Raw genomic sequence first — 19,002 nt, 5'->3', positions numbered from 1 at the left:
TCTAATATGTCTCCACCTTGAATGGGTTCCACCACAAAACCGCGGACGACAAAATCGCGGTCGATGAAAGCGCGCATTTGACGTCATCACAGCGCGACGAAAACATCGCGCTGTGATCGAAAAATGTAAAAATAAAGCGAAAACCTTACCCTAACCCCCCCAAACCTAACCCTAAACCTAACCCTAAACCTAACCCTTAACCTAACCCTAAATCTAACCCTAAACCTAACCGTTAACCTAACACTAAACCTAACGCTAACCCTTAACCTAACGCTAAACGTAACCCTAACGCTCTAAACCTAACCCTAACCCTTAACCTAACCCTAACCCTAACCCTAAACCTAACCCTTACCTTTATGTGAATCGGCTTGCTTTAATTTTATTTTTATTTCAATTTTTAATTTTTTTTGTCGCGCTGTGATGACGTCAAATGCGTGCTTTTGTGGACCGCGGTTTTGACGGGTCACGCCTTGAATGAGTGTATTCTGTGAATAAATCTTTCACTGAACTGTTCTGCATGTACCGTTTCCCCTGGAAAATAAGACAGGGTCTTATTTTCTTTCGACCCCCGAAATAAGTGCTTGGCCTTATTTTCGGGGAGGTCTTATTATTTTTAAGGTGTAGGAGGCAGCGAGCGTGGTCACCTCACGGCTGTTGCTGTGTTGAAATATTTTTGGGGAGGGCTTATTTTTTTGGGGGAAGGCTTATTTTAGCGCCTACGCTCAAAAGCTCAATTGGGCTTATTATCCGGGGAGGTCTTATTTTCAGGGAAAATAGGGTACTTCGTGTATAAAAAGCATACCTAGAATTACAATGTTTTAAGAAATGGGAAAGTTGCTCACATCCGTTTCTCCCATTTCAAATCTCCCCCAGTATATCTCCTAACATCTAACTTTCAGCTCAGTTAAGGGATGGATTCAGGAAGGGGAAACAGGGAGAACTATGGATTTCCCTTCCCTCCAGGAATAGAGTGACATAAAGACGGATGATAAACAAAAGGGGAAGATTGATTTATTCATCAAGTCTGAATGCTGCTTCCTGAAGAGGTGGTTCTGGTTGGTTATAGGGGAAAAGGAGAGATCTACTCAAGGAATGTGCCTCAGAGAGTTTTCCTCAATCTTTTTTAACATCAATTTTTGGGGGAGGTCGTCTGTCTTCCCAGATCCATCATCCATATGCTGATGACACCCAATTATACATCTTATCCCCAGGTAATCAGGTTGTCAGCCTTGGAGTCCACTTTTTCTTTTGGATCTTCAGGGCTGCCCCACGGTCTGTGGGAAACTGGGAGGGGGGTTTGCATGGAGTTGGTAGAACTATTTAGCCGTAACCACATTCTTTTCTCTGGGAGGCAAGGACATTCAGCCTGCACCTGGAATGCCATGACCGGGAGGCATCTCCAGTTGGGACGATGGATTGATTGGGCCATGTGATGGACATGTGGGTGCAGAGGAAGGGACTTTGACTTTCCTTTGGGTGGGGAAAACTTTCAGATTCAGGTTTTCCCAGATGAGCCAATGGGACATCCCTAACAAAAGGGATGCAGTGGCTCAGTGACTAAGATGTTGAGCTTGTCAATTAGAAAGGTCAGCAGCTCGGCAGTTCGAAATCCTAGCATAACGGAGTGAGCTCCCGTTACTTGTCCCAACTTCTGCCAACCTAGCAGTTCAAAAGCATGTAAAAATGCAAGTAGAAAAATAGGGACCACCTTGGTGGGAGGATAACAGCATTCCGTGCGCCTTCGGCATTTAGTCATGCCGGCCACATAACCACAGAGAAGTCTTCAGACAGTGCTGGCTCTTCGAAATGGAGATGAGCACCACTCCCTAGAGTCGGGAACAACTAGCACATATGTACGAGGGGAACTTTACCTTTACGGAAAGATAAATAAGAAAGATACAAATGACAGGAAAAGAAATTAATTTATTTGTAGGGGGAAAATATTGGGACAAAACTTAATTTCTAATGTTGGATATTCCCCCTTACCAGAGGGAGCCCCCTTGTGGAGTACTATGAAGCCGATACCATGGCAACTCCACTGCGCTGTACAGTAGAAGCCATTTTACAGCAGTACAGTAGAAGCCACTTTAAGGCACAACAGGCTGTATCTTAACAGAAGAAACACCCCAAGGGGTGTTAGGGGTGCCTTACCCCACACAGTATTTTTTTCCAGAGAGTAAGTCATCTGTGTACCACGTTTGGTTGAAATTACTCAAGGCATTCCAGAGTTATGATGGAACACACACACACACACACAGACACCACACACAGAGCCATTTTTATAGAGATAGATACTGAACCTCTTCTATTTATTTCCCCTAAGAATACTCTGGGAGTAACCAACACTATTAGATACTATAAGAAATAGATTTAAGGAAGCCAGTCATAAGCCAGCCAATTCAAGAAAGCAACCATGCCTGAGCCTTTAAAAAAAAGAGATATGCCTTTAACATCTGACCCTCCAAATTAATTTAATTGGACAGAAACTATATAAAAATAAACAGGAAAAGATAAGCCAAAGAAATCTTGTTTATAAGAAAAATCTTGTTTACAAAAACAAGACAGACATGGGCTGCATCGTTAAGAATAACAGAGTGAATCCTATCAACTTTAAAGAAACATAGTGCAACAAAGCCCATGTGCTCTAAATGACCTGTGCTAGACTGTTGTGGTCATGAATCAAAAGCTGTACATGCAGCTGGGCAAGAGCAATAAATCAAGAATATAGACTTCAATAAAGTAAATGCCCGTTTAGAGCGAGTTAATCAAAGTGGACTCTTGTTGAATGCTTGATTTAAAATGCTTCTTCCCATATTTCTTGACAGTTGGACTAAAGTTGCCATTTATGAGATAAGCTATCACTTGGCCCGCCTGCTGCCTCTTGATTGTTTATGTCTACTTTCTCTTCCATTCCTTTCCCAGCCTCTCCAAAATCACTCATATCATGAAGAATTTAGTATTAAATACATCTGAATATGTGAAACATCTGAGTATCAGAAAGCCTGTTCATAGTTTTCTTCATTTCTCTTTCCTAGATAAATAGCCCCCAATATATATCTATATCTATATCTATATCTATATCTATATCTATATCTATATCATCTATATCTATATCATCTATATCTATATCTATATCTATATCTATATCTATATCTATATCTATATCTATATCTATATCTATATCTATATCTATATCATCTATATCTATATCTATATCTATATCTATATCTATATCTATATCTATATCTATATCTATATCTATATCTATCTATCTCTATCTCTATCTCTATCTCTATCTATCTATCTATATCTATATCTATATCTATATCTATATCTATATCTATATCTATATCTATATCTATATCTATATCTATATCTATATCTATATCTATATCTATATCTATATCTACATCTATATCATCTATATCTATATCATCTATATCTATATCATCTATATCTATATCTATATCTATATCTATATCTATATCTATATCTATATCTATATCTATATCTATATCATCTATATCTATATCTATATCTATATCTATCTATCTCTATCTCTATCTCTATCTCTATCTCTATCTCTATCTCTATCTCTATCTCTATCTCTATCTCTATCTCTATCTCTATCTATCTATCTATATCTATATCTATATCTACATCTATATCATCTATATCTATATCTATATCTATATCTATATCTATATCTATATCTATATCATCTATATCTATATCTATATCTATATCTATATCTATATCTATATCTATATCTATATCTATATCTATATCTATCTATCTCTATCTCTATCTATCTCTATCTCTATCTCTATCATCTATATCTCTATCTCTATCTCTATCATCTATATCTATATCTATATCTATATCTATATCTATATCTATATCTATATCTATCTATCTATCTATCTATCTATCTATCTATCTATCTATCTATCTATCTATCTATCTATCTATCTATCTATCTATCTAGATAGATGATAGATGGATGGATGGATGGATGGATGGATGGATGGATGGATGGATGGATGGATGGATGGATGGATGGATGGATAGATAGATAGATAGATAGATAGATAGATAGATAGATAGATAGATAGATAGATAGATAGATATCCAACCTCTTAGTGCAAAACAATGGAATCTACAAAATCATCATGTAATAAGGAATAGCTTAGAAAAAAAAAAAGATGAATATGCTAGCATCAAGGATGGCTCAGCCTTCCCTCTTTCCGAGGTGGGTAAAATGAGGACCCAGCTTGTTGGGGGCAATAGGCTAACTCTGTAAAACTGCTTAGAGAGGGCTGTAAAGCACTGTGAAGCAGCATATAAGTGCTATTGCTATTATCCCAATTCAAAACATGAGTATTGATATGACAAATATGAATTGCATGTTATTTCAAAATAATTGTGTTAAGGCTTGGAATGAAATTGAAAAAGATGTGCTAAGATGGGACAAAACACAATTATCATTGTCAGGGAGAATTCCCCTAGTTATGATGAATGCTTTGTAGAGAATGTTATTTTTATTTCAGACAATAAATGTTTTGACATCTGATGTAGCAATTAGGCAATGGCAAAAAGATTTATCTAAATTTGTGTGACAGGAAAAAAAAACCCCAAGAATTAAATATAAGGTATTACAAGATGAGAAAGAAAAAGATGATTAGGTTTAAATCTTTTGGAATTAAAAGGACATGACAAGATTTGGGTAGTAGGGATATCCACAGTACGACAAAGCTAAGGCTAATTTTAAAAACAAAATTATTTTTGTTATATATGCAATACTAAGAATATGGACCAGGAGTAAACTTAGATGGTACCCAAAAATACTTTTATGGATCTCAGCACAGGAACATTTATAGAAGAGAAATGAAATTAAGCACAAATGGTTAACTTATTCTGACATATTAATTTTTTCCCCTGGAGAATATAAAATAAGACTGAAAAACCAACCAAAATTTATAAAGCTTCTTCCAATTTATGCTGGACACATAATCAACAGGAAGGCATTGTTTATCATGCTTTGTGGGTGTGCAAAAAAGTTCAACAATGTTGCACTCAATTGCATAGAGTAATATAAATTTTGAAGATTTATAAACAATCGAAACCAGATATTTTTTTTATTTGGAATGGACTGATGGATAAATAGTTGGGGAAAAATTGAATTTTCCTTTGGTATATGACAACTGTAGTGAGACTAAAAACCTCTTATTGACTTTTTGTGTGAAACAGGAAAAATTAAATTATGATGTATGGGTTTGATGATTAGGAAAAAAAATAGTTCATAGAAAAAGTGTCAGCACAGAGCAAGTGGTTAATTTACATCTGTACTTATAACTGCTGTAAAAGTAAAAGAATATATATTCTGCGTATCCTCTCTTTTTTCTACACATCTGTCTTCCTTCTTCTCTTGTGTCTTTCTTTCTTAGTTCTTGTTAGTGTTTAATCTTCTCTTAAATTTTATACGCGCATGCACACAAAATAAAAATCACAATAAAATGTCAGTGTGGAAAGAATTCCCTTGAAAGACACTGCTGTAAAAAAACGCAACTCAGCTGGAACCAGTGGGTAAATTCTAGTCCAAATAAAATTACGCAAAAGCTCCATAGTATATTGAAGACCAATAATGATATCTTGAATTAACTAACAATTTGTATTACTCTTACATTAAAGAGCATTAAGTGTGCCTTAGCTCTGTAAACTAACCTGACAGGACCAGCCATACTTAGGAAACTCCATCCATCCTGGCTGCCAAGAAACCACAGAGGAAAACAGCCGGTCCATGAAAAACTTCACCGCCCACCGAAAAAACACACAGCCAGGCCCAATTACACAAAAGCTTTGAAAGAACCAAAACACTAGTTATGGGAAGCAAACTATTAACTACGCTGGCGGAGGGAAGCCCCAACCCTTTTATTTTTGGTTGTTGCGAGGGATAGCATATTATCTGTGCCTACTTAAAAGTCATGTTCATCAGAATAAACCTATCTCTTTGGTCAAACTATAAACAGGATAATAAATACTTAGGAAAAAACAGGACCACCGTCGGAAAAAAGCCACAAACCTCTTGGATATTCTTCCCCCGATTCATTTCCTACTGTTGTAGTTAACTAAAGGGCACTACTAATAGGAAGGGAAGTTATTAGTGTACTTCAAGATGCTAACTACGGTTCTTTGAAGTGTGGCCAATTCACAGGCTGTCCTTACTCGTCCTCCACTCCCCTTGAAAAGGGCACTTAGGTGAAGAGCGCGCTTTTAATCATATTTATTGTTAGACTAGCAAACTGCCTGTTTTCATGCAGCTAGGCGTATTACTGGGAAGAAGCATTATTTTAGGGTGCAAAGAATAATTTTAAAATAGGTGCTCTGTGTCCAACAAGGAGGGAGGGAGGGATGGGAAAGGAGAAGGAAGGGGGAAAAGAAAGAAGGAATGAAAGAGATGGGAATGAGAAGAAGGAAGGAGGGAAAGAAGGAAGGAAGGAAGGAGATGGAATGATGAGAAGGAAGGAGGGAAAGAAGGAAGGAAGGAAAACGATGGGAATGAGAAGAAAGAAGGAGGGAAAGAAGGAAGGAAGGAATGAGATGGGAATGAGAAGGAAGGAGGGAAAAAGAAAGGAAGGAATGAGATGGGAATGAGAAGAAGGAAGGAGAGAAAGAAGGAAGGAAGGAGAAAGAAGATGGAATGAGGAGAAGGAAGGAGGAAAGGAAAGAAAGAGATGGGAATGAGGAGAAGGAAGGAGAGAAGGAATGAGATGGAATGAGGAGAAGGAAGGAGCGAAAGAAGGAAGAAAGGAGAAAGAGGATGGAATGAGGAGAAGGAAGGAGGGAAAGAAGGAAGGAAGGAAAAAGATGGGAATGAGAAGAAAGAAGGAGGGAAAGAAAGAAGGAGGAATGAGATGGGAATGAGGAAAAGGAAGGAGGGAAAAAGAAAGGAAGGAATGAGATGGGAATGAGGAGAAGGAAGGAGAGAAAGAAGGAAGGAAGGAGAAAGAAGATGGAATGAGGAGAAGGAAGGAGGGAAAGGAAGGAAAGAGATGGGAATGAGGAGAAGGAAGAAGAGAAGGAATGAGATGGGAATGAGGAGAAGGAAGGAGAGAAAGAAGGAAGGAAGGAGAAAGAGGAGGGAATGAGGAGAAGGAAGGAGGGAAAGGAAGGAAAGAGATGGGAATGAGGAGAAGGAAGGAAGGAAGGGAGGGTGGGAGGGAGGGAAGAAGGAAGGAAGGAAGGAAGGAAGGAAGGAAGGAAGGAAGAACGGGAGGGAGGGAGGGAGGGAGGGAGGAAGGAAGGAAGGAAGGAAGGAAGGAAGGAAGGAAGGAAGGAAGGAAGGGAAAGCAGTGCACAAACCCACATTAGTTCAAAAATTGACCCCAGGCATAATTGCTGTTCTCCATCATTGCAGTTTTCTTAACAGCCTCATCTACAGAACTGCCAGAGGTTTGACCTCAAGGCTATACTGTATATCTGTAAAGATTACCATATGTTTTGACGTATAAGACGCACCTCCCCCCCAAAAAGTGGGTGAAAATTTAGGTGTTTTATAGACCGAATACGGGAGTTCTTGGCTTCCGGACCTTCTGAGCATCATGTTTTTCATCCTCCCCGGCCCCCAGAAGCACTCTGCAGGCCAAAAATGGGCTGTGCAGAGGACTGCAGACTGCTTCTGGGTGCAAAAAACTATTTTTTTTCTTCTTTTCCTCCTATAAATTTCGGTGTGTCTTATAGTCTGGTGCATCTTAGAGTCCGAAAAATATGGTACTTCTCAGGTGAAATAGCTGCATAAATTACAGTGCAATCCCTATAGATTGTGATGCAAACCCAATAAATGAAATAGGATTTATTCCCATGAAACTATAAGATTATAGTCTTAATTAAAAAGCTCTGGAGCTGAATTCAGAGTAACCGCATATGTTTCCCATTGACTTCTGTGCTACTGTCTTTGGTTTAATCTCATTAGTATGAATTTTAAAAAAAATCAAATGTTAAAAAGATACACTGCAAAGGCAGCAAATATTGAATATCTGCAAATGTTTTCTTTAAGACAAGCTTTTCACATCAAAATATATTCATACTAAACTTTCCTGTATCGAGGTCGCCTAACTGGCTTTCATGGTGGAAGTGTGGGATTAGAACTCATGGTTTCCGGCTTTCTAGACTGGTACTTTAATCGCTAGACAAAATAGGCCCATTTCATCACTAAGGGATGAAGTCATCAAGTGTGATGTCACATGACTGCACTGCTTGGCAACGGCAGTTCCAGCACTTCTGGTTGCTGCAATTAAGCGAATACCACACCGTTGTTATGCATGATATTACATGGTTGGTACTTGAAATTTCCTGCTGGCTTCCCCAATGACTTTGCTTGTTGGAAGCGGTCAGTGAAGGTCAGAAATGGGGAATTCATGACTGTAAGACAATGTAACACAGTGTAACTGCAAGCCAGTCACTGAGTCAAATCACAATCACATGACCATGAGGATGTTGTGATGACCCAGTTTGAGTATCAGTCGTAAGCACAATGCCACTGTGACTTCAAATCATTGTAGAATGAATCATAGTTAAGCAAGGACCATCTGCCAAGGAAAGGAAAGCTGAAAGTACAATCACAAGCACCATCTGGTTTCTTTTAGCAACCATTTCACTTAATGAACCAGTTGCTGATCTCAATTGTGCTCACCAAATGCGGACTAGCTGTGTAGTAAACAATAATTCCCCTATTTTCCAATGCAGCTTTTTGCTTAGAAATAAAGAAGGATTTGCCATAATCTCATTAAACAACTACATCCACGTTACTATGCCCCACATTTCCCAGTCATACCACAGCTAATAACAACAATTGAATACATATCGGTTTTACAGAAGAAAATGTTGAAAAGGCACTACACAGCCTAAAACCATCTCTATCTATTGGACCTGACATGTGCCTTCTTCTTAAAAAAGCTTTCCACTGCCATAGCAGAACCTCTTTGAAAAATCTTTCAGGACCAGCTCCTTGCCCAACCTATGAGTCACTAGCCATGGTCATCCCTATCTTCAAAAATGGAAACCCCAGCCTAGTTGAAAATTACAGACCAATCTCTTTCTGTTGTGTCACCTGCAAAGTCATGGAATCAATCATAAACCAATCCATTAACCTCCACTTAGAGACAAAGAACCTGCTCTCTAACAAACAATTTGGTTTCAGGGGGGGAAAAAATGTCCTGTAATCTGCAACTTCTACACTGCAAAAAAACATATGGACTACACAACTTGACCAAGGCAAAGCAATAGATGCAATTTACACAGACTTCTGTAAAGCCTTTGATTCGGTAGTACACAACAAACTACTTCTAAAACTAAAATCTTAGGGCAAAATCTTAGGTCTAAATGACATTTGCAATCATATTATAAGCAACTGCATTCTCTTCGTGACACCACCGGCAATACTGCTACTCTTCAGAAACACCTTGACTATGTGTCACAATGGTCAAGCAATTGGCAGCTTCAAATCTCAACCCACAAATGCTCTGTCTTGCACATTGGCAAAAAAATAAATCAGAAATACAAGCTGGGCGGATATGACCTCGAAGACGACCCCCACCCTGTCAAGGACCGGTTCTACCACAAATGCGCGCACAACAAAAGCGCGCCTGACTAAACCGCGGTGTCTAAAGCGCGGTGACAAAACCGCGCGATGAATGAGCGACTAATTAGCCCTAAAGCGCGCCGACAAAAGCGCGCCGACAGAAGCGCGCTGTAACGTAACCCTCAACCTAACCCTCAACCTAACCCTCAACCTAACCCTAACCCTAACTGTAAATCTTACCTTAAATGAAATCGCGCTTCTGTCGGCGCGCTGTTGTCGGCGCGCTGTTGTCGGCGCGCTGTTGTCGGCGCGCTGTTGTCGGCGCGCTTTTGAAATAGCGGTTTTAGCGCCGCAGTGTTGTCGGCGCGCTTACGACGTTCGCGCTTTTGACGGGTCACGTCAAGGACCATGGAGCACTCATCTCTAACGATCTCAGTGCCAGAACTCACTGTAACAGCATTGCCAAAAAGGCATTAAGAGTTGTTCACCCTAACCCTGCATAGGTCCTTCTCTGGCAACTCCGTACTACTTACTTTAACACGGTTGCTTATATTTCTGTGTTTCAGACTGAATGGAAATTGAGTTTAAAACAGATATGAAACAGATAAGCGACCTTCACAGTAAAACAAGCGTTCCTGGCTTGTAATGGTACTGCAACCTTTCGGAGATCATTTTAAAAAACTCCCATTAAGATGTGTTTATTTGAAATCCAAATTCGCTGCCTGAAAGTCTCCTTTGTTTATTTTTGGGGGCTTTTTTTGTCGGGACGGACTTCTATAGGGACTAAGTAGCTTAAAACACCTGAGTCAAAAAATAATAATCAGATTTCCCATCCGCTGCTTCCCAGATAGATGGGAAACGCTAATGGCTAAACACTGAGCATCTATTTAAATCTGTAAACAAGACACTGTGGCTGGCAGGGTCGAAGGAAGGGAGAATAGTCAACTCTTCTTCTATTAACTTCAGACAGATGCTAATGGTACAAAGCCAGTGAAGTGATAAATAGGTTCTGGCAGGCAGTTCTTCCTACCTTGAGCGGCACTGCAGTCTATCGTTAATTTTAGCTATTCAGGACAGGAAATAGGAGAAGAGGAGGATGCTGCCTCAGTGTTAAGTTCACAGATATTTCTTTGGCAACTGCTCGGCCTGCGCTGAAAAAAGCATAAAAAGTGGCTTTATTTCACGAGCAGATTCATCTCCAAAGATCTTCTGCGGGACCCAGAGAACGGGAAGCAAGGGCTTCAGTCAAAAATAGCCAGTGTGTTTCGCTTCTCCTCGGGGGAACAAAGAGGTTGACTGATTCAGCCTAGGAAAGATACTGGCGGTTTTTTTTTTTTTTACACTTTGGGAAACATCACAGATACTTAAGATACAAATTAATAGCAACTGCCCCTCTAAATCAATTGAGGATTAAAATGGCCCTCTTTGTAAGTGGAGGCCCTTCTGCTTCTTGACTGGGGGTTTATAGGAATGTTGATGAGTGAAGGGAAAACTGAAATTTAAATAAATTTAACAACTTGGTATTGGTATTGGTATTTTATTATTTGTATGCCGCCCTTCTCCGGGAGGACTCAGGGCGGCGAACAATTCAAAGGGGGAAAAAAAGGGGGAACATAAAAGACAAAATACAAATAATAAAAGTCGACAACAATCGCACAACCATACATGTCGAGAGGGGAGGGGAACTCATCACCCCCAGGCCTGCCGGCAAAGCCAGGTTTTGACGGCTTTTCGGAAGGCCTGGAGAGAGGTGAGGGTCCGAATCCCTGCGGGGAGTTCATTCCAGAGGACCGGAGCTGCCACAGAGAAGGCCCTCCCCCGGGTAATAGCCAGGTGGCATTGGCTGGTAGATGGCACCCGGAGGAGGCCAACCCTGTGAGATCTAATGGGTCTGTGGGAGGTAATTGGCAGCAATTGAGAGACCCTCAAGTACCCAGATCCAATACCATGAAGGGCTTTATAAGTTACGACTAGCAACTTGACTAACATTATGCATCGTATCCTTATCTTATGGAGTACCTGCACTTTAAACAGATGTATATGTAATTATGCATATAATTATATATGCGTAAAAGCTCAAACCGCCCAAAGGGTTGCTGGTTCATTTCTACAAAGGGATTATTGAGTCTGTCATCTGCACCTCCATAACTGTCTGGTTTGGCTCTGCAAACCAACAAGACAGACACGGACTTCGGAGGATAATTAGAACTGCAGAAAAAACAATGGCTACCAACCTGCCTTCCATTTAAGACCTGCACACTGCACGAGTCAAAAAGAGGGCTGTGAAAATATCTACAGACCCCTCACATCCTGGACATAAATAGTTTCAACTTCTACCCTCAAAACAACGCTATGGGGCACTGCACACCAAGACAACTAGACACAAAAACAGTTTTCCTGAATGCCATCACTCTGCTAAACAAATAATTCCCTCAACACTGTCAATAATTTACTAAGACTGTATTACTGTCATTCTTCCCTTCCTTCCTAGTATCTATCTCTCCCCACTTACGACTATAACCACGTTTCTTGTATCTCTCAATTTATATTGTTTTATTTGTTTACTGGTATGATTTGATAACTTATTAGCAACCTTGACTATCACTAAGTGTTGTATCTTTTTATTCTTGATTAATGTATTTTCATTCTCCTTATGTACACTGAGAGCATATGCACCAAAGACAAATTCCTTGTGTGTCCAATCACACTTGGCCAATAAAGTATTCTATTCTATTCTAGCAATAGCAATAGCAGTTAGACGTATATACCGCTTCATAGGGCTTTCAGCCCTCTCTAAGCGGTTTACGGAGTCAGCATATTGCCCCCACAGTCTGGGTCCTCATTTCACCCACCTCGGAAGGATGGAAGGCTGAGTCAACCTTGAGCCGGTGAGATTAGAACCGCTGAACTGAAGATAACAGTCAGCTGAAGTAGCCTGCAGTACTGCACCCTAATCACTGCGCCACCTATTCTATTCTATTCTATTCTATTCTATTCTATTCTTTATGTGTAACCAGATGGACACACAAGATCTGGTACATTTTCAAAGATGTGTCTGACATGGGTATTTTTCACTCTATTATTGTGAGCGAGCACCATGCGTATGCTTTATTCATTTATTTTTTTTAACCCTTCTCTGACAACTATGGCTTGAAGAAATTTACAATGTCCAGTCACAGGATTAGGTTCAAGTATCATCACATTCTAGAACTCCCCCCCCCAACAGAACAGAATATTTTCCCCTTGAATTGTTCGCCACCCTGAGTCCTCCCAGAGAAGGGCAGCATACAAATAATACAATACAATACAATACAATACAATACAATACAATACAATACAATACAATAGTCAAAATAAGTTCCAGTGTATACAGATGCATAGCAAACCCACAGACTTGAAAAGAATCCGGACCATGACAAAGGAAACTATTTTGAAATAAGCTCGGATTGGCCTGAAACATCTCCAAGAACAATCCCTTCTTGGAGGGTAAAATAGATCGGGATCAGTGGGACTGACTGCCAAGATTTAAGATCAGAGATTAGGAAGAGTGCATCCAGTTTTGGTCGCCATGACATAAAGAAGATGTTGAGACTGTAGAAAGAATGCAGAGAAGAGCAACAAGGGGGCTGGAGGATAAAGCATATGAAGAACAGATGCAGGAATTAGGTATGTCTAGCCTGGACAAAAAGAAGGATTAGGGATGACATGATAGCATGTTTCAATATTTGAGGGGTTGCCACAAAGAGGGGGTCAACCAGTGACGTGCGGTGAGGTTTATGGCTGGTGAGGCACTGACGTTATCACAATATTTTTATTAAAATGCCTTTGTAATACATTTGTAATTTGTAATACAAAAGGATCCGCACTGTTTTGTCCCGTCCTTGCGCGTTTCGAAGGGGTGGCGGGCAAGAGCATATCGGCGAGGACCATATGCGGTGACCACCAGTGGCCAACAACAACAAAAAAAGAGATTTGGGGGGGGGGGGAAGGAGCTGAGGAGTTCCTTGTTGTGTTTTCCACGACAGTCCCTCCGGGGGGAGAGAGAGCGAGAGAGATGATGATGATGATGATGATGATGATGATGATGATGACGACGACAATTAAGTATCAAAAGCCTTTTGAGTTTGACAATATAATACGTTATCCAAAATTATAAATAATCTTATTTTCAGATGCAATTTTTTGCCATCTCTGTTATTTTCTTTTAAAAAAATCAGACTTGCTTCCAATTTGTGCCTTCTGGCAAACTACAGTTTTCTTGGCAAGAGATCTAGCTTGCCATTGCTTTCGCCATAGGTCTGAGAACATTTCATTTCTTTTCTTTTCTTTCTTTCTTTCCTTCTTTCTTTTCTCTTCCTTTCTTTCCCCCTGATTTGTTCCCCTCTCTTTTCTCTCTCTCTCTCATTCTCTCCCTTCAGCTCTTTCATTTCTCTCTCCCTCTCCCCCTTCTCTCTCTAATTTGTTTCCCTCTCTTTTCCTTCTCTCCCATTCTCTCCTTCCAGCTCTCTTTCATTGCTCTCTCTCTTTCTCCCCTTTTCTTTTCATCTCTTCCTTGCTCATGCATGCAACGCTTCTGTGAATGGCCAGAAGTGTCCAGGCGGGTGGGCGGAGCCTCCCGCCGCTGCTACTATCGGTTTGTCCGAACTGGGCTGAACCATTCACCTCTGCCACCGAACCACGCCTACCCAGCTGGTCATTAGGGCCGAGAACCGGTTGTTAAATTATTTGACTCCCACCACTGAGCGTAACGCTAGTTTCCATGTTGCACCAGAGGTTCACCCTTCCAGTCATCATACCCTGATCAGCCAATGAGAGCCGAGGTGGCGCTGTGGTTAAATGCAGCACTGCAGGCTACTTCAGCTGACTGCAGTTCTGTAGTTCAAATCTCAACGGCTCAGGGTTGACTCAGCCTTTCATCCTTCCGAGGTGGGTAAAATGAGGACCCGGATTGTTGTTGGGGGCAATATGCTGACTCTGTAAACCGCTTAGAGAGGGCTGAAAGCCCTATGAAGCGGTATATAAGTCTAACTGCTATTGCTATGATTGCAAAGCAATTAAAATCAAGAGAAAAAAAAGGGAACGGTGAACTTTAAGCCTGGTTCTCATCCTAAGCGATCTCTAATTGCTATCAATTAAAATCTCATGTCTTGGGGGACACATTTTCAGCTGAAAAACAAGCACTTTTTTTGCCTCCAATCAGAGAAAAATTCCATTTATTTGCTTCTGGCTAAGAGGAAAAGCTAGACATTTCAGTTTTTGGTTGTTGTTTTTTTAAAAAGGAGGTGCTCTCAGCAGAATCTGCGTTGATGAGAACCATACCCTGAACAGGAAGTTCAAAAGACGGAGAATGGCATATAAGAGCCACTCCATCTGTTCTGAAAACATAGAGCTGTACAGCAGAGGCCAAAACCACTGACAGAGTCAAGTCATTACTCATGAGAAGGCCCTGAACGGGGGGCCATGCGTCAAGACCTCAACCGCTGGGTCCGTGAGCTTGCAAGCATCTTACTCAGACGACGGCCCTCGCAACTGTCACATGCGGAGGTGAGACTGAATATAAACGGCTGGAGTTTCAGAACCAGGGGGCGAGGGGGGCAGAAATAAAGTGCAGTCACATCGGTTGCCCCCCCTTGATCTTGGACTCAGCACACCTTCAAAAACATCCCAGATGCCCCTTGACTGCAAAGCAAGCTGACATTAAAAAAAAAAAAGGAAAAGGGGGAAAAAAAACCCCAGTTTTTTTTATATATCTTTCTGCCTGTTGAATAGAGAAGTGGAGTTGGGTTGAGTTTTCAGAAACCAAACAGCTCCTTTGGGCATCAAGTTTGAATGGAAGCAAAGTGGTTGGTGAAGGAAACCAATAGGAACAAGCTTGAACTGTGACGGCAAAGCTATGGCATGTGAAGCCATTTCGCCCAGCACGCATGGCCTTGTCTGGTTGTCTTCCGGGTTCCGATCAGCGCACGCAGCAGTGCCAAAAACTGACCTGTGCATGCATGCTGGCCAGCTGATTGTCGGGCGTGCTTGTGCGCTAGAACCCGGAAGTTCGGCTTTTCTGGGGTGCAGCCCTGAACGAGCGTGTGCATCCGCTTGTGACGTCTCCGCCTGACCTTTTCAGCACTCAATGCGGGTTTGACAGCACTGTTCTAGATGTGATGTTTCCCATGGATAGCATTTAGGAGGACCAAGGGCTTATGAATTGTCTGTTCGGGTTCGAACTAAACTGCCCTCTTCCCATTCTATTCCGGTGTGGGGTAGATGGGCATAGAAGGGAATCTCTTTCACAAAAGGACATTCAGCCATTAGTTTATAATACAAGCTCAGTGAAGACAATTTTTATTGCTCTTTGTTGTTGTTGTTAGTTGCAAAGCCATGTCCAACCCATCACGACCCCATGGACAACGTCTTCCTGTCCTCTACTATCCTCTGGAGTCCATTTAAGCTCATGCCGACTGCTTCGGTGACTCCATCCAGCCACCACATTCTCTGCCATCCCCTTCTTCTTTTGCCCTTTAACTTTCCCAACATTAGACTCTTCTCTAGTGAGTAATTGCCCTTACTAGGATTTAAAAGTATGTAAAGGGTTTGTAGCCCAAACTAGTTGTTCTTGTTTTTGTTTTAAAAAAGAGATATCATAAATTGTTACTCTACTAGACACATCTTACTAATTCTTTCATTTAAAGCAATACATCAAGGTTATAAATGAGACATCTTAACTCTATTTATACAACAAGGATCAGACCTGATAGACAGCTTCCCTCCCCCCCTTCCTGTTATTTTGTGGTAAGATGGTAAATCATTATTGATTTATACGACATAAGAAAACATGACTGATGATCAATCAGTCGTTGTAATGGAAGGGGGGAAAGTGTTAAAACCTTTCTAATCACCTTTTGTCTGCCTTCCACTAATCACATCTTGTTACAGATGAACAAAAGACAAGGGAAGCTGGAAGGGTTTTATTTTTGGGGAGGAATATTATGTAAGATTTTAGGAATGTATAAGATGATATAAGACGGTTTTGCATCCATCTAGACAAGAGAGAAATCTAGGCAAATCTAGACAGCATACTAAAAAGCAGAAACATCACCCTGCCAACAAAAGTGCGTATAGTGAAGGCTATGGTTTTTCCCAGTTGCAATGTGAAAGTTGGATCATAAGAAAGGCTGAGCGCCAAAGAATGGAGGCCTTTGAACTATGGTGCTGGAGAAGATTCCTGCAAGTCCCTTGAACTGCAAGGCCATCCAATTGGTCAATCCTAGAGGAGATCAACCCTGACTGCTCTTTAGAAGGCCAGATCCTCAAGACGAAACTCAAATAGTTTGTCCACCTCATGAGAAGGAAGGACTCCCTGGAGAAGAGCCTCATGCTGGGAAAGATGGAGGGCGAAAGAAGAAGGGGACGACAGAGAATGAGGGGGGCTGGATGGAGTCACCGAAGCAGCAGGCATGAGCTTAAATGAGCTCCAGAGGATGGTAAAGACAGGAAGGCCTGGAGGAACGTTGTCCATAGGGTCACGATGGGTCAGACATGACTTCGCAACTAACAACAAAAGACAATATAGGCATAAAACTGTTTTTTTAATGGTAGAAAAGTGAGTCTTGTTGTTACTCTACTGATATGGCACCTTGGAGACCAATCCACAGAGCCTGCTTCCAGGGCAAAGATGTCTCACTAAATATCCCAGAGGACGTGTCATGTCTCTCTGCCTTATCTCATCATTAGATAGCAGGTGAGCAGCGTAAAGAAGGCCTCAAGTACTCCATTTGGTAAGAGGTGTTTTCCCTCAAGCCAAACTCCAGCTTGTCCATCTGGACAATTCATGGAGCATAGAGAAGAAGGTTTGAGATGATGTAGTCAGAGGTAGTGATTTGTTCAGTCTCAATTGTTCTAGACAGTCTGGAGTGGGATTGTTCCCATCAATCCTGGCCTAGGGCTCCGCGCCTATTCTGCAGAAGAGCAGCTTCTGCAACCACTTTGGTTTTCAAAACATCTTTCACCTTTTGTCCTGGCCATTTGTTACAGAGGCACGAGTGAGAGTGTTTTAGCGAACTGCATTCCTGTTTGGTTTGGTGGCAGTGGTGCCTCAGATAGAAAGTCCATACAGAGAGTGGTAAGGACAACCAAGAAGATTATAGGGAACTTGCTTCCTGTTATTCAGGATGCTGCTTATAAGCACTATGTGCTTAGAGCTCAAAGCATTGTTAGAGACCCACACACCCACTTCATGGTCTGTACCTGTTGCTCTCCTCTGGGAGGGGTTTCAAAGTATTTCTAGAAGCACTACCAGATTCTGTAGCAGTTTTGTTCCCTCTGCCATCCGTCTGTAACTCACAAGATTTGTTTTTCTCACCATATACATGTACACATTTGGACTAGACTGTGTTGTTTCTCTGTGTCACATAATATATGAGGGTATATTCATATTTATTTATTTAGTCATGTTTACGTAATATATATTAGAGGTGATGATTGTGAGCAGTATGAATGACTTTTCATTTTAATATATGTCAATTAGTGTACATTCAAAATGACAATAAAGTTATTTTAAGTCTAAGTGTAATGGATTGGTTGTCAGGTTAACCTAAAGAGGTTAAGAGTAGACCAAATTTCAACCAAACCTGGTACACAGATCCCTTACCCTCTGAAAACAAATACTGTGGGGCTGAGACACCCTTAACACCCCTCGGGGTGTTTGTTCTGTTAAGATACAGCCTGTTGTGCCTTAAAATGGCTTCTACTGTACAGAACTGTATTTGTATTTGTATTTATTGCATTTCTATGCCGCCCTATTCCCGGAGGGACTCAGGGCGGCTTACAAACCAAAGTGGGGGGGGGGATACAAACAGGAGGGAAAAACAACGGACACACAACTACAAACAGTTTAAAAAGGCACTCAACAACCACACAATTCGAGCGGGGACGGGGCACCCGTCAGCCCCAGGCCTGTCGGAACAACCAGGTTTTAAGGGCTTTGCGGAAAAACTGTGGATTTGCTATGGTAACAGCTTCACAATACTCCACAAGGGGGCTTCCTCTGGTAAGGGAGAAAATCCAACATTAGAAATTGCGGTGATGTTCATGGAAGGAGGGTTGGGATAAATAAATAGCCAGCAGCACCAGGTTATTAGCTAGTTAATAATATAGAGCAGGGGTGCCAAACTCGTGGGCTGGATGCGTCACACGCTGACCCGTTTTAGTGAAGGGGAAAAATCCACGATACGTCACATGATGATGCGAGTTTGACACCCCGATATACAGCATGATACCAAGTACAGTAATTAATATTCCTATTAGTGTCCATTTATTCAAAAGCTGCTTGTGGGGGTAAATACACTTGCCCATAACATATATTCCATACAACATGCCATTCGGGCGCCGTTTAAATGACATGCAGGAGCAGTAGACTTCCTGTCTCCATA

At 41.2% G+C, this 19,002-nt stretch overlaps 1 protein-coding gene across 2 annotated transcripts in view; it reads right to left on the bottom strand.

Moving 5' to 3' along the window:
* SCFD2 (sec1 family domain containing 2) overlaps window positions 1–19,002 on the bottom strand; it is a 200,635-nt gene that overhangs the window by 129,154 nt on the left and 52,479 nt on the right. The gene's annotated exons all lie outside the window — the stretch shown is intronic.

This window comes from Thamnophis sirtalis, unplaced genomic scaffold, assembly GCF_051295495.1.
Source record: "Thamnophis sirtalis isolate CommonGarterSnake01/CBP01778 unplaced genomic scaffold, rThaSir2_p1.2 scaffold_10, whole genome shotgun sequence".
Classification (NCBI taxonomy): Eukaryota; Metazoa; Chordata; class Lepidosauria; order Squamata; family Natricidae; genus Thamnophis; species Thamnophis sirtalis.
The sequence above is the reverse complement of the archived record's forward strand: the minus strand, read 5'-3'. Positions and strand labels throughout refer to the sequence as shown.